The following is a 12,740-nucleotide window of genomic DNA, read 5'->3' as shown; positions in this document are numbered from 1 at the left end:
ACCGGTGACAATTGCTCTTGGAGGCCCTTCCCGATTTTCTCTTCCTCCAGATCCCCCCGCCCTCCCACTGCTCCCTCACCCCCCTGACATCAGCTGTGTTTCCTTCATTCCCCAGGGACCACCGTGGCTTCTGGAAGCTCAGAGGGCTTTCCTTTCATTACGTGGGCTCAGGGCCATGAGGTGGCAGGGAGACTGAGGACAGGCCCAAGCTCAGAAGCAGGAGAGCCGGAGGGCTGCCTTGCTCGGCCCCTAACCACGTGGGGCCTCAGCCTTCTCATCCATACAATGGGAATGATGTGCCCACTGCACGGGGCTGTGGTGAGGATTTGAGGCACGGGAGGATATCCTGGAGAAAGGCTCTGAGAACTCTCTTCCTGAGCTTGGAGGTACCCCAGAAGGCTCCCCAGCCAGACTTTGGTACCTGGGCCACAGTCCCCTGGGGTCACTGCTATTCCCTCTTAAAATTTCTGTTTCTCTCGGGGCGCCTGGGTGGCTCGGTCGGTTAAGCGTCCGACTTCGACTCAGGTCATGATCTCACGGTCTGTGAGTTCGAGCCCCGCGTCGGGCTCTGTGCTGACAGCTCAGAGCCTAGAGCCTGTTTCGGATTCTGTGTCTCCCTCTCTCTCTGCCCCTCCCCTGTTCATGCTCTGCCTCTCTCTGTCTCAAAAATAAATAAACGTTAAAAAAAAATTTAAAAAAAAATTTCTGTTTCTCTCGACTTCTAAATGAAGAAGAGGCGGGCTTGGAGGCAGAGAGCGTAGGGGGATGAGGCGAAAGAGTTTGGGGCTGTTGACACGGAGGGAAGACACGGGAACAGATGTGTATTAAGAGGCTCCTCTGTGTCAGACACTGAGTGTGGTACCTTATGAAGTCTTACCCATTCCTCCAAACGTCCCTGCCGGGAAGTCGACACTATCACCCCGTATTCCAGAAAGGCGAGCCAAAGCTCAGGCTGGAAAGGATTTGCCTAGAACGACAGAGCTAGGGGTCCATTCGGGTCCTGCTCCCGTTGAACTGGAAGGTCATCCGCATGCTTGTCTTCCACTGACTGCTGTGTGACGTCAGGCACATCGCCTCCCGTCTCTGGGCTTTCTTCCCCACACATGTAGAGCAAGAGGGGTGGACTAGAGTTGTGAAGCCCAGGTGTAAGGTTTTATTATGGGGCAGATTACGTATTGTCAAGACATTCATGGCCCATCCCTGAGGGAGGGTTCTGACTTCTGCTGCACTGAGGCAGGCTGGTCCCTCAGGCAGCGAGATGTAGTGGAAATGACGTGTGCTGGGTCCAAGCAGACGCCTGAAGCGCCGTGACAGCTCCCACCATTGCCTCTTCCTCGGCCGGGTGGGACTGCTGTCCGCCAGCCTTGGTCCTGGAGTGAAGGTGACGTGGAACCGAGCTCTGCAGACCCCCCATGAACGTGAGTGTGAGAAAGACCGAACTCTTGGCTGCTGTAAACCATGCGGATTCGGGGTCGTTTGTTACCACCTCTAGACTCAGCTTTAACTGAAAGGTACAACAAGGAAAGGAGGAGGGGGAGAGGGAAGATCACATCCTGGGGACTGATTCTGCCCCTCCCTGAGAAAACGAGGAGTCCGTCAAGGGACCGGGAAGTGCCCGAGAGTTCCCCTGAGGTGTCAATGGCTCACTGACTTTCCTGAACTCCTACTGATCCTCCAGAACAGGATGCACAGATGCTGGAGGTGGTGAGGGATGCTAATGTCCTCAGAACAATGGTAAGATGGTCGACATCCGCCAGTCGGGTAAGAAAAGAGGAAAGGAATAGACGAGAAGTACATACCGAGGAGGATATTGTAAGATGTTTCTTCTGTTTCTGTTTTCTTTTTTAAGTGTATTTATTCTGAGAAACAGAGAGAGAGTGTGAGCAGGGGAGGTGCAAAGAGAGAGAGAGAGAGAGAGAGAGAGATAGAGAGAGAATCCCAAGCAGGCCCCACACTGTCATCGTGGGCCCAACATGGGGCTCGAACCCACGAACCGTGAGATCATGACCTGAGCCAAAACCAAGAGTCGGACGCTCAACTGACCGAGCCACCCGGGCGTCCCTCTTCTGTTTCTAACAGGAAACACTACTTCTAGGGCAGCAGAGACTCTTGATGCTTGTTGAGGACAGCCCTCCTATTTGACAGGTGAGTGCTGAGGATCCGGGGTGCTAAGTGACCTCTGAGGGATCACACGGCAAGCTAGCGTCAGACTTGAGACCTGGGCCCGGGCCTGAAGAGTGCTAGCCTGGGTTGGGCCTTCCTGTTTCCTTTCAGTGACTAACAGTAAAAATTCTCCCAAAGGCAAGGGCAAGTTCACTTGAAGGCCGGCAAGGAAGGTGGCAGCTGGGGAGCGGGCGCCCCCTGCCCACTGGGAAAGCGAAGGCACGGGCAGGCAGATCAGGAACAGGCCACCAGTTCCTCCGGCAGGTGAGCGTGAGGACTTACGAGGGCGCGCGCCCCGGGAGGAGAAAGGACAAGACCCACTAACAACGGCACAGCCACCCCGTATTGAGGGCCTCGTATGCACAGGATTCGGATCACCCACTTACCATATGTCGTCTCATGTCGATCCCGTGGCACAGTTCCAAGATTCCTGTTTATTATAGGAGCCCCTCGAGGCTCAGAGGAGTCAAACAATTTGCCGAGATCTCACCACTCATAAGTGGCAGAACTGAGCTTTGCACCCCGTCAGTATGACCTTGCTGAGGGAGGCGGTGGAGAGAGGCTGGGGGCAGAGAGCCAGCAGAGGGAAACGGGAAGTGGTTGCTCACGCCCAGCCCAGCCCAGTCCTGGTGGCCCTGACTCCGAATGGTTGCCAGACTCTCAGCCAGCAGCTTCCAGCCGAGGCCTCCCAGAGCTCAGTGGGAAAGGCTCCAGGCCATGGCCAGACCAGCCTGGGTCCCTTTGTCATATTACCTTTTGTGGCATGGCGGCACCCCACCTACCTAGCAGTGGCTAAGGAATGAGTCAGGGCTGCCGGTGTGCTGTTGGCTGTGTGGAAAAATCCATAGATCCTGGTCGCCCCTGAGCCACCTGCTCGGGACAGATTTCAGCCTCCGGATCCACAAGTACAGGGTTCTAGCAGGGAGGGCTTGGGCCATGGGAGAGCTCGACAGAAACTGGCTTTGGCCCAATGCACGTTTGTGGCTGGACATCTCCTCCCAACTAATAAACAAACAATCATTATTTTTCTCTGGCCAAATGGAAGCTAGCCTCAGAGCGCTCAGCAAGAGAGCAATAATGGGTTATTGACAGACAGGGAGAGCTTAATAGGCCACAGACCGATGAGGATCCGAGATTGATGAGGGCTGTGCTGTCGATTATCGGAACCCCTTCCAGCCTTCCCCGAGGGGCTCCCCACTCTCTGTTTTCTGTCCCGGGCAGGACCCTGGCAGCTCCCTCAGCAATTAGCTGGGCGGTGGGGAGGGCTGGGCCCCGTTCTCCCAGGTTCGCAGGGGAAGGAATGTATTTGTAATTGTGAGGAGCATGATGGCTATCAAAAGTCCAAGTCTTCAGCCACCAATGCCGGGCACCTCAGGCTTGTGAGGCCTGGGCCCTGACTGCCAGGACACATGTCACAGCAGAGTCCTCTCTCTGCTTCCCACCAGAAAACTGAAGGACATCTAATGGCTTTCCCAGGGAGGGAGAAAAAAGAACGAAGTGCTTTTGAGCCTCACGCTAGACAAGCCCATCCACTGGTCACTTATTCTCTTCCATCTGTGTTTTGGTCCCAGCCATCAGTGGTCATCAATAAATCATAAAGGTGGTTGAACTTCACAGTTCTGACATTTTGCAGCAGGTTGAACCTCACGACTTGGACAGGTTGATGACACCTGAATTTGTAGACTCTTGCGAGTTAGACCCACAGGTCCCCCGCCCCCACCTGTGTCCCTCCACGTGGTTCTTTGCCTGAAGGCATCATCATCAGAATCGCTGCCCAACTCCTAAGTCTTGTCTCAATTGCCCGTTCTGCCCCAGAGTAGGGCTTCTTACCAGTCTCGTTCCCAAACCCGAGATCCTGGGTACGGTTTGAGAAACTGACAAAGAGGTCCAGAGTCTGGCCAAGGCTTGGCAGTCCTTCCTTATGTCCAGTTCTTGCCCTGGGCTCTTGCCCTGATTCCTAGATGCCACTGGGATGCTCAGCAGGTGACCTGGTCTGTGATGCACGTGGCTGTGCGGGCAGGGAAGCTGTAGACAGAATCGGTGCCTTTGGGTACAGCCACGGCTACATCCGGCACGAAGACAAATGCCAACTGAGCGTTTAAGCTTTGGGGACCAAAGTACAAATAAAAGAATAATTAGCACACTTCTGACCCACAGTGCCCAAGAGGCCCAGACGCAAAGTGCCCGCGTCACACACAGGCCACCCTCCTCACCAGATACAGGGAACGTGACTGAGCAGGACATCCAGATGTTTGTGAGTCAAGTCAGGGCCGCAGGAGAGAGCTGTGACCGAATCGAACCCACTTAACGTTTCCAGGCATGTCCCTCTCTGCGGTTATTGTCTTATCAAAGATTTATATCTGTCTCATAAGCATCATTCAATCCTTGGTCTCTCGTGAGGCCTGAAGCCAAGAATTGACATTTCTTCAATGTAAATAGGAAATATTACAGAATGAGTTGAGATCAGTTTTTTAAAAAATTGCTTTCTTGACTTTTAACCCTGCAGTCTTGCTGACTATTTAATTCTACCCGCAGTGGCTCAGGAACAAGCCTGTGATTTCTGTAACGTGACACCGGGTTTCGAAGCTGACAGTCCACCCCTCCAAATAGGAGCTCAAGTCTGCGGGTCCAAGTCACGAAATGAACCCCAAAGTTCCAAGAGGGCGGGAGCCTGGGCCTCGAGGGAAGCGCGTGGCCGTAGGCATGTGCGGTGGCCCTGGCCTGGGAATGGGTCGTCTGCATGAACCGAAGGCCTTTCCCGGGGAAGCAGAGTTAGTGACGGGAGCTGAGTGTGTGGGCCGACCTGCAGGCACGTATGAAACCCGCGACGTCTCCAAGATCGTGCCTCGCAATTGCTTTTCGTCCTTTATCGAGCAGCTGCTCTGTGCTGTTTTAGAAACATTAGCTCTTCAGATGCTCACAGCTGCTGGACTGATGAGCCCCCAGTCGCAAGGCAAACACAGAGACATCTGGAGGTGAAGGGTCTTGCTGAGGCCACAGGGCTCCACAGTCACCTTGACTGTGGTCTGGGAGTTGATCCTGGGGAACAAAAGCCCTCGTGTGCCCACTGACAGCCTGGTCATGTGCTGGTTTTCACATCTGCGGTGGGGAGCTAGATCTAGGAGGTGGGGACTGAGTGAGGGTAGAGTGTGTGTGTGTGCGTGTGTGTGTGCGTGCGTGTGCGTGTGTACAGCAGGCACACTTAGCTTCCCCACAGACAAGCTCACCCAGGTTACCTTCAATACAGAGCCGGCCTGGTGCACTTCAGGCATCATTCTAACGGCAGGCCCTCCTCTCCGGGCTCGTTGGCAGAAATGTGCAAAGCGGGAGGCAGCTACCAACAGACCTGAGGAAATGACGTCGGTTTCCTTGCTTTTCCGAGGATGTCCCCCTTTCCTAGTCAGGCTCCACTTCCCCGAATCAAATCACTACGGTGTTGGGGTTTCTAGGCCTCCCGGAAGGAGAGAGCACTGCCCGCCGGCCTCTGTGTCAGGCCCGTGGGCCTTCGAAGGCGCCTCCCTGCCTGGCGTGCCGCTGGGTGCCGAGCAGAAACTCCGAGAACAGTCACAGGAGCAGTGAGCATTCAGCCGTCCCGCCAGGGCCTTGCTGTCCCCATCCCCCAGCTTCTGTCCCCCACGCTCCGGGACAGTGACTGGATTTTCTGTTTGCTTGCTTCCTGCCCGTTCCCGGGCTCTGCAGCAAAGCCCAGCAGCATGGTGAGCCATGCGTGGCCGTGGGGGAGGCGGCGTGTGGCGGCCCTGGGCCCCACTTGGTGCCCACACTTCTTAGGGCTCCGGGCTAAGGGCTGCTTCCAGGACTGCTGACTGAAGGGGCTATTTCTGGGTCGGAGGACAGAGCTCCCGAGGCCGACTGGGAGGGTATTTATAGAGTCAACCTTGGAGAACAGGGATGCTCACATCCCTGGAACCTTCCCTCGGTTAGAAGTTTCTAAAGATAGAGCCGGGTGGCATCTGGAGTGAGTCAAGGCACACTAATTCCTTTTAAATCCACCAAGAACGTTCTCCGAATAAATGCTGACCGGTTTTCTCGGGGTTGACTTTTTCCTTTCCCCTCAGCGCTCTGCTGGATCCCGCCTCTTGGCTTGTGTCGTTGGTGGGGAACTGTCCACTGCCAGGGAAACTGAGGGAGCAAGCAGAAAGCGACTTGCTGGGGTAACGTGACATCTCTGTGACAGTGCCCCACCGAGGACTGGACTCAGCAGCAGGGGAAGAGAGGGGACAGGCAGTTCACCTTTTTTTGTCATTTGTCAGCCCTGTGCCAGGTGACACAGGCACTATGGCAACCCATCCCTGCACTGCTTCTGGGAAGTAGGTGTTATAACACCCATTTTACAGATGAAGAAACTGAGGCTCAGGGACTTGCCTCAAATTGCTCTAAATTGGTGAAATTAAGGCGCTCCTCACCCAGCTCAGCCTAAGACACTGGGGAGCAAGGCAGGACACGAGCGACACTTGTCTCCAAATTTCAGATGTGCAGTCAGGTCCATGAATCCCGAAGCTCGTGGGTTTTAAGACTGTCCTTAGTGACTACTCTGCCCTCTCATCTTTTGCCCTGAAATGAGAACAATTTTTGCAAACCAGGCCTGGCCAGGCCCAGCTTCTAGGGAGTGGCAGTCTCCACCTCTTTCCAAACTGTGGGACCCCTTCAGCTGCCTTATGAAATGCCCCCGTCCCCGCTCCTGTCCATCCCCCCTTGACAAAAAGGGGATGTAAAATGAGTAAGAGGATATTTGTTGACACGGAGCTCTACCTGCCCCCGCCTCCTGGCAATCCTGGAATTTAAGCGTTTTCTCTCCTGCTCATGGATGAGGGAAGGAGGGCTCGGAGAGGTTAAGTAACTTGCTCAGCATCCCGCAGACAGCGAGAGGCCCAGCCCGGATGCCGACCTCTGGACCGTCCGCCTCGGTTGGCGCCCACTGACTTTCTGGCTCCAGCAGCATCTGCCACAGAGATTGGATTCAGTAGCTGCCTGGCTGGTTTGGTATTTTCGCCGATTCTCAATCGACCGCTCCACGTCTGACAGCATCGCCTGTGCAGTGGGTAATGGGATCTGATGGTTAAGGTGACCCTTGCTCAGCCCAGCCACAGCCCGTCCGTCTGGATTCCAAGCACAGGCTGCCTTCCAGCTCAGGCCGGGTGGTGGAGGGGGCGGGGGGAGGGGGGGCGGCTGGAGGCCTGCTTCTCTTCCAGGCCTGGGGGGGACTCCTCTTCAGCCTTCACATTCAACCTCCATGTGACTTCTGTGCACTTCTGGGAAGTCAGGAGGGAGAGGCCAGGGCACCAGCACCACCCAAGACAAAGGGAACTTGGGGTCTATAGCGTTCTGGCTGAGAATGTTCCAATGTTTCCCTTCTGATGACTTAAACTCTGTTCATCCTTAGGGGCCTGCGTGAGGCTCCCTCCTTCTGGAAAACTCCTCATTTCTCTACCCACCAGGGCACCTGTTGTGTGCTCTACACATTCTGGAACTACAAAATCAGTGAACCTCAGAGAACACAGTTATCCTCCTGGCCAACTCTGGAATTCCTTCCCATCATCCCTACAGTGTCCTCCCTGCCTCCTTACTTTTCAAAGCAGCCATTCCTTGATGAGACAGCACTAAGCATTTGAATATTTCCTCTCTTCGAGCAGAAATATGCCTCTGGTGGCCCATCACTGAGCCCTGCCCTCTGGATTCGGCCCATTGGCAGCCTCCAGATCTTTAAAGAAAACTCTTAGGGCCCCTCCAGGCCTTCTCTTTCCCAAACAAGACCGGAAGACCCTCAGCAAAACCCAAGAAGCATCCTTCCTAGAAGCGGCGGCTTCAGAAGGCAGTGCCGAACGAGGCCGTTTGTAGGTGCATCGGGGCACAGCTATTCAAAAGGTTTAAATGACATCATTTTATCAGCAACTCACAGACACTAGCATAGTCCCATTAGCACTGAAAAAATTACCGAGTTTCATTAAAAGCAAGATCAGGCTTAGAGATATACAAATTTACCAACCGTCGTTGAAAAAAACCCTTTCTCCCTAAGGTGTTACATCTGCTGGGTGCAGGCTTGTCAGAGCACGGGGCTCAAGCGGCCTGTCCTGCGGCAGAGGCCGGGGTCTGCGTGAAGGTCCCTGCAGAGCTACCCAGAGGCCGGGCAGGATTGGCGGGCACATGCTGTTTGGCCTTGTGGGGAGAAGCTGGTGTGGGAGCAATGCAGGGTTGGGGGGGAGGCGTGGGCGTGGGAGGGAGGGTTGTGGGGGCCCTGCTTCCAGCCGCCCCCTCCGGCCGCCACAGTTAAACCCCAGCCCCTCTCGGGGAGTGGGGACTCCTTGGTCCCTGGGTTATAAAGGAAGGACTGAGCTCAGTGAAAGGGAAACACAACAGCAGGTCTGTTTCCTCCAAACCCATGCTCCTCTCTTCCACCGCGGCCCTCGCTGGTTCATTCTCTGTTTCATGCGTGAACGTCTCAGGTCCCTGGGAGGTAGCGTAATGTCTGAGGCCCGGACTGTGCCTGTCACCCCTCCCACCCTCAGCACCCACTACGGCACAGGGCGGGTGAACCAGGGGCGCTTGGGGAACTGCAGTGGTGCTGAGTGCTGTAGGACCCCGGGGACCGTGTTCCTTACTCATCCTGCTGTCTGTGGCTGCAGGTACCCGTCCCCACGCCCAGGTGCCCAGGCCTCCACAGTGGGCATAAAATGTCCCTGTCCCCTTCTCTGGTGATCCAACTTAACAAAGGGAGGATAAGTCTACCCCCCACCCACTCCTCAGGGACTTGAGAGGAGGCTCTTTGAAGAACGGTACTACGTATAGTGATATCGTTCTTATTAAGAGTCAGAGTAATAGTCTTAGCAGCCACTGGTTTTGCTGGGTCCCCATCATCCCCTCAACTTGGCCCTGGCCCCAAGGCTGAGACCCCTGGTGCTCACCTGTGCCCTCTGCTTGTGGAAATGAGCCAGATGGTTCAGGAACATCTCTGGTCGTGATCAAAGGTCACAGGAAGAAACAGGTTTAACACTCAGCTCCATTGTCTTGTGCGTTGTTTCTTTTCTCGTCTCTGTCCTCAGATGCCACCCCCAGCCCACCGTAGTTGTGTGTTCGCTGTGATTTGGAGAAAGAACAAGTGTTGGCCCAGAGCCTGGTGATTCTGCATCGGTCCCAGCGGAGCCGGGGAAGGATCTTGTCACACAAGTGTCCCCGCCGTCCCAGGGAAGCCAGCGCAGGGGTTTGCCAGGGTAGGACCCCAATGCCGGGGTTAGCACTGAAGGTAGAGGGGCAAGAGCCGTGAGAACCCAAAAGTCTGGAGCTGTGATGCTCAAGTTTGAGTGTAAATCACAGTTGATTGGGCTGCTTGATAAAAATACACATTCTGGGGCCCCTTGCCCTTGTCTTTGTGAAGAACCTTGACTTCTCCCCCACGATTTTGCTCCATTGTGGCCCCTTGGCAACACCATCTTGGGCCCCCCAGACAGAGCTGTTATGTTCATCCTGCCCCCAGAATACTTACATGTTTCCACGTTCTGTTATCCAGGCAGGGACCCGGCCAGGAGGTGGTCATCTCTGTGGCTCATGTTTTTAGATGAGAATTTTGGAATGGCCACCGTGTGCCAAGGTCTATGCAAAGATATATATATATATATATATATATATATATATATATATTACCTCACTTAATAATCCTTGCAACAGCGTCTAGTGCCATTTTACCTATGAGGGGACTGAAGCTTAGCCCAACATCACACAGGGTGGGGGTTCAAACCCAGGTCTGTGGGATTTCCGGACCTATGCATCTAACCACTACCCCATTCAGCAAGGATCACTGGAGGCGGCAGGTGTTTGGGGAATGAGGGAGTGAGGGCTGTATGGGTGCGATTTGAATGACGTGCTAATCCCGTTCCGTTGGCGGGAGGTGATTATAGGGACATATTAAGAACAGAGAATAGCATATAGAGGAAGGGAAGGAAAAACAAGATAAAAACAGAGAGGGAGGCAAGCCATAAGAGGTTCTTTTTTTTAAGTGTTTATTTTAGAGAGAGTGAGGGTGAGAGAGACGGAGTGTGTGCACACAAGTGGGGGAGGGGCAGCGAGAGGGGGAGGCACAGAATCCAAAGCAGGCTCCAGGCTGAGCTGTCAGCACGGAGCCGACACGGAGCTCGGACCCACGGACCGTGAGATCATGACCTGAGCCGAAGCTGGATGCTTAACCGACTGAGCCAGCCAGGCTCCCCAAGAGACTCTTAAATACAGAGAACAAACTGAGGGTTGCTGGAGGGGAGGTGGGGGGCATGGGCTAAATGGGTGATGGGCATGAAGGAAGGCACTTGTTGGGATGAGCACTGGGTGTTACAGGTAAGTGATGAATCACTACATTCTACTCCTGAAACCATTATTACGCTACATGTTACCTGTCTTGGTTTTAGATAAATTAAAAAACAAAAACAAAAACAGAGAACAGCACACTCTGGTTTTAGGACACTAGGCAAAGGCCTTGAGTTTGTGAGTAGGTGGAGGTGAGAAGGAGGTAAACCTTGAGGATTGTGATACTTTGAGCACATGCTCCAGCCTCAGCTCCACAGAATGATCTGGAGAGCAGGGCCTATTTTGTGTTTTCACTTTCTTTTCCTTCCTTCCTTCCTTCCTTTCTTTTCTTTTTTTTTTTTTTTTTAAGTAAGCTCTGGGTCCAATGTGGGGCTTGAACTCCCCACCCTGAGATCAAGCCGGCCAGGCAGGCGCCCCTGTGTTCTCACTTTCTACGCCCCACTCTTGGAAAAAAGTGGGTGCTTAGTGGACACCCGCTCAATTCATTCATTAGAGCATTGTTTTCATTCATTCATTCATTCATGGAAAGCCAGTCCTTGCTTCCACAGCCTGTTCTCACAGGGTCCCCCGCTGCCCTCACTCCCAGCCTCCCCTCCAGAGAGAAACACTCACGGGCCCTGCTGTGGAGGGGACATCCCCCCCATCGAGCCTCAGCCTGTGTAAAATCCCACATTGGACTTGGTTCTCTGAGTCCCTCTACCTCTGACTTCTCCAACCTAAGATTCAGCCAGGGCTGGGGCTTGCCCGGCTGGCTCTCTGGGACGCCACAACGCTGGCCTTCCAGAACAGTCTACAGCCATTAGAATCCTGTCCCCGTGCCCCTGCCTCCGTCCGGCAGGTGACTCCTATCACAGCTGGGGGAGTGAGCCACTTCTTCTGCCCAGACAGCAGGCATTGGAAATTATTCAGGAATAACAAACAGGCCAGAAACATTTGCATAAGGAATCACGCAGAACAATACATGTTATTTAAACCATCTCTGGTTGGCAACAGAAGCAAAAAGCAGCTGAGATAAATCTGCAATGCAAATCAGCCTTATTTGGAGCAGAGGCTCAGCTTGTTTGGGGGTGGGGGGCGCAGCCAGAGACGGGGAGAAAAGAAAGCACCATTGTTTCCATTGCGCACCCCCCCCCAACTACGCCTTCTCTGCCTGCTTACATTTTCTCATTTCTCTCCTTCCCTCCCTTCTTCAGAGATTAATGGAAACAATTTGTCTTCTAATGTGACTACAGCTTATGAATTCTTTGTCTCCTTCTAATCCTTTAAATTACCCACATAATAAAATATGTATCCAGTGATTTCAGGTCATAATTTGATCTTCTAGGGGACGTGGGGAGGGGGGTAGGTGAGCTGAAGCAGACTCTTCTCACGGTTTGTTCCTCCCCTCCATTTGTCTTTATTTGTCATCTTTTTTTTGTTTTGTGTTGTTTGCTTAATGATCTTCCTCGTGCTTCCTCTCCATGCTCTGCCCCCCCCTCCCCTGCTGGACTTCCTGAGTGTGCCTGGGGTCCGGGCTGGGAAGGGGCAGTGCAGGACTTGGGGGGGCAGCATGGCCTCCTTCTCAACAGTCAGGAAGGTTCTTGACTTCCCAGGGGCAGCAGGTCCCCGAGGACCAGGCTTTGACTACCTAACGTCCAAGGGGCCTTTAAGATCCAGGTCTCCCCAGTCCTGCCTGTGGGTCTCAAGCAGGTGACAATCCCACATTTACCAGCCTGGGTGCTCCCTCTCCTGTGCCTAACATCACAGGACAGCTCCCCACTACACAGGCCAGTCCTCCAGGGGACTGTCTGGCAAGCACACCACCGTTCCCCCGGGATCCCCGGTGCTGGCTGCCCTCAAAGCCATTTTAGAGGTGCCGTGCCCACGGTGCACCTGAGAGATGGGTTCCTGGAACTGCAAACCCTAGTGGGCCACGCGCTAGGCACCCTCCCCAGCCCTAGGGTGTTCCGTGTGGCAGTCAGGGAAGCGCCTCCTCTGGGTCACAGCATGTGATTCTAAGACTCCTGGCCTGCACTCTGGTGAGGAGCCAAGGGCGTGGCTGGGCCATGGCCTGGGGGGCGGGGTGGGGGTGGGGGGAGCTGCCTGGAATGGAAGTTTTGTAATTTGTGTGGAAGCATCATTGCAAGGACAGGTGTGGCCCTGTGCTCATCGCCACTCCACTTTGCACTGGAATCGTGTCCCAGTCCCCAGAGTGGCCTTTGCCCTTGCTCCAGTCACTCCGGGCACCCTGGTGGAAGTTGCTCCTTCCGTGTCTGTGCTCAGGTGCA

The 12,740-nt window shown here is 54.3% G+C and overlaps 1 long non-coding RNA gene across 1 annotated transcript; it reads right to left on the bottom strand.

Annotated features, from left to right (window-relative positions):
* Positions 1-697: 697 nt before the first annotated feature.
* Positions 698-7,314, bottom strand: LOC131495684 (uncharacterized). The gene is made up of 2 exons (XR_009254065.1): positions 1,662-7,314; positions 698-1,504 (listed from the first exon to the last, which is right to left on the bottom strand). It is a non-coding gene; the product is annotated as an uncharacterized LOC131495684 (long non-coding RNA).
* Between the last annotated feature and the right edge of the window lie 5,426 nt (positions 7,315-12,740).

The sequence above is a fragment of the Neofelis nebulosa genome, chromosome 15 (genome assembly GCF_028018385.1).
Source record: "Neofelis nebulosa isolate mNeoNeb1 chromosome 15, mNeoNeb1.pri, whole genome shotgun sequence".
NCBI classification, from domain to species: Eukaryota; Metazoa; Chordata; class Mammalia; order Carnivora; family Felidae; genus Neofelis; species Neofelis nebulosa.
The sequence above is the reverse complement of the archived record's forward strand: the minus strand, read 5'-3'. Positions and strand labels throughout refer to the sequence as shown.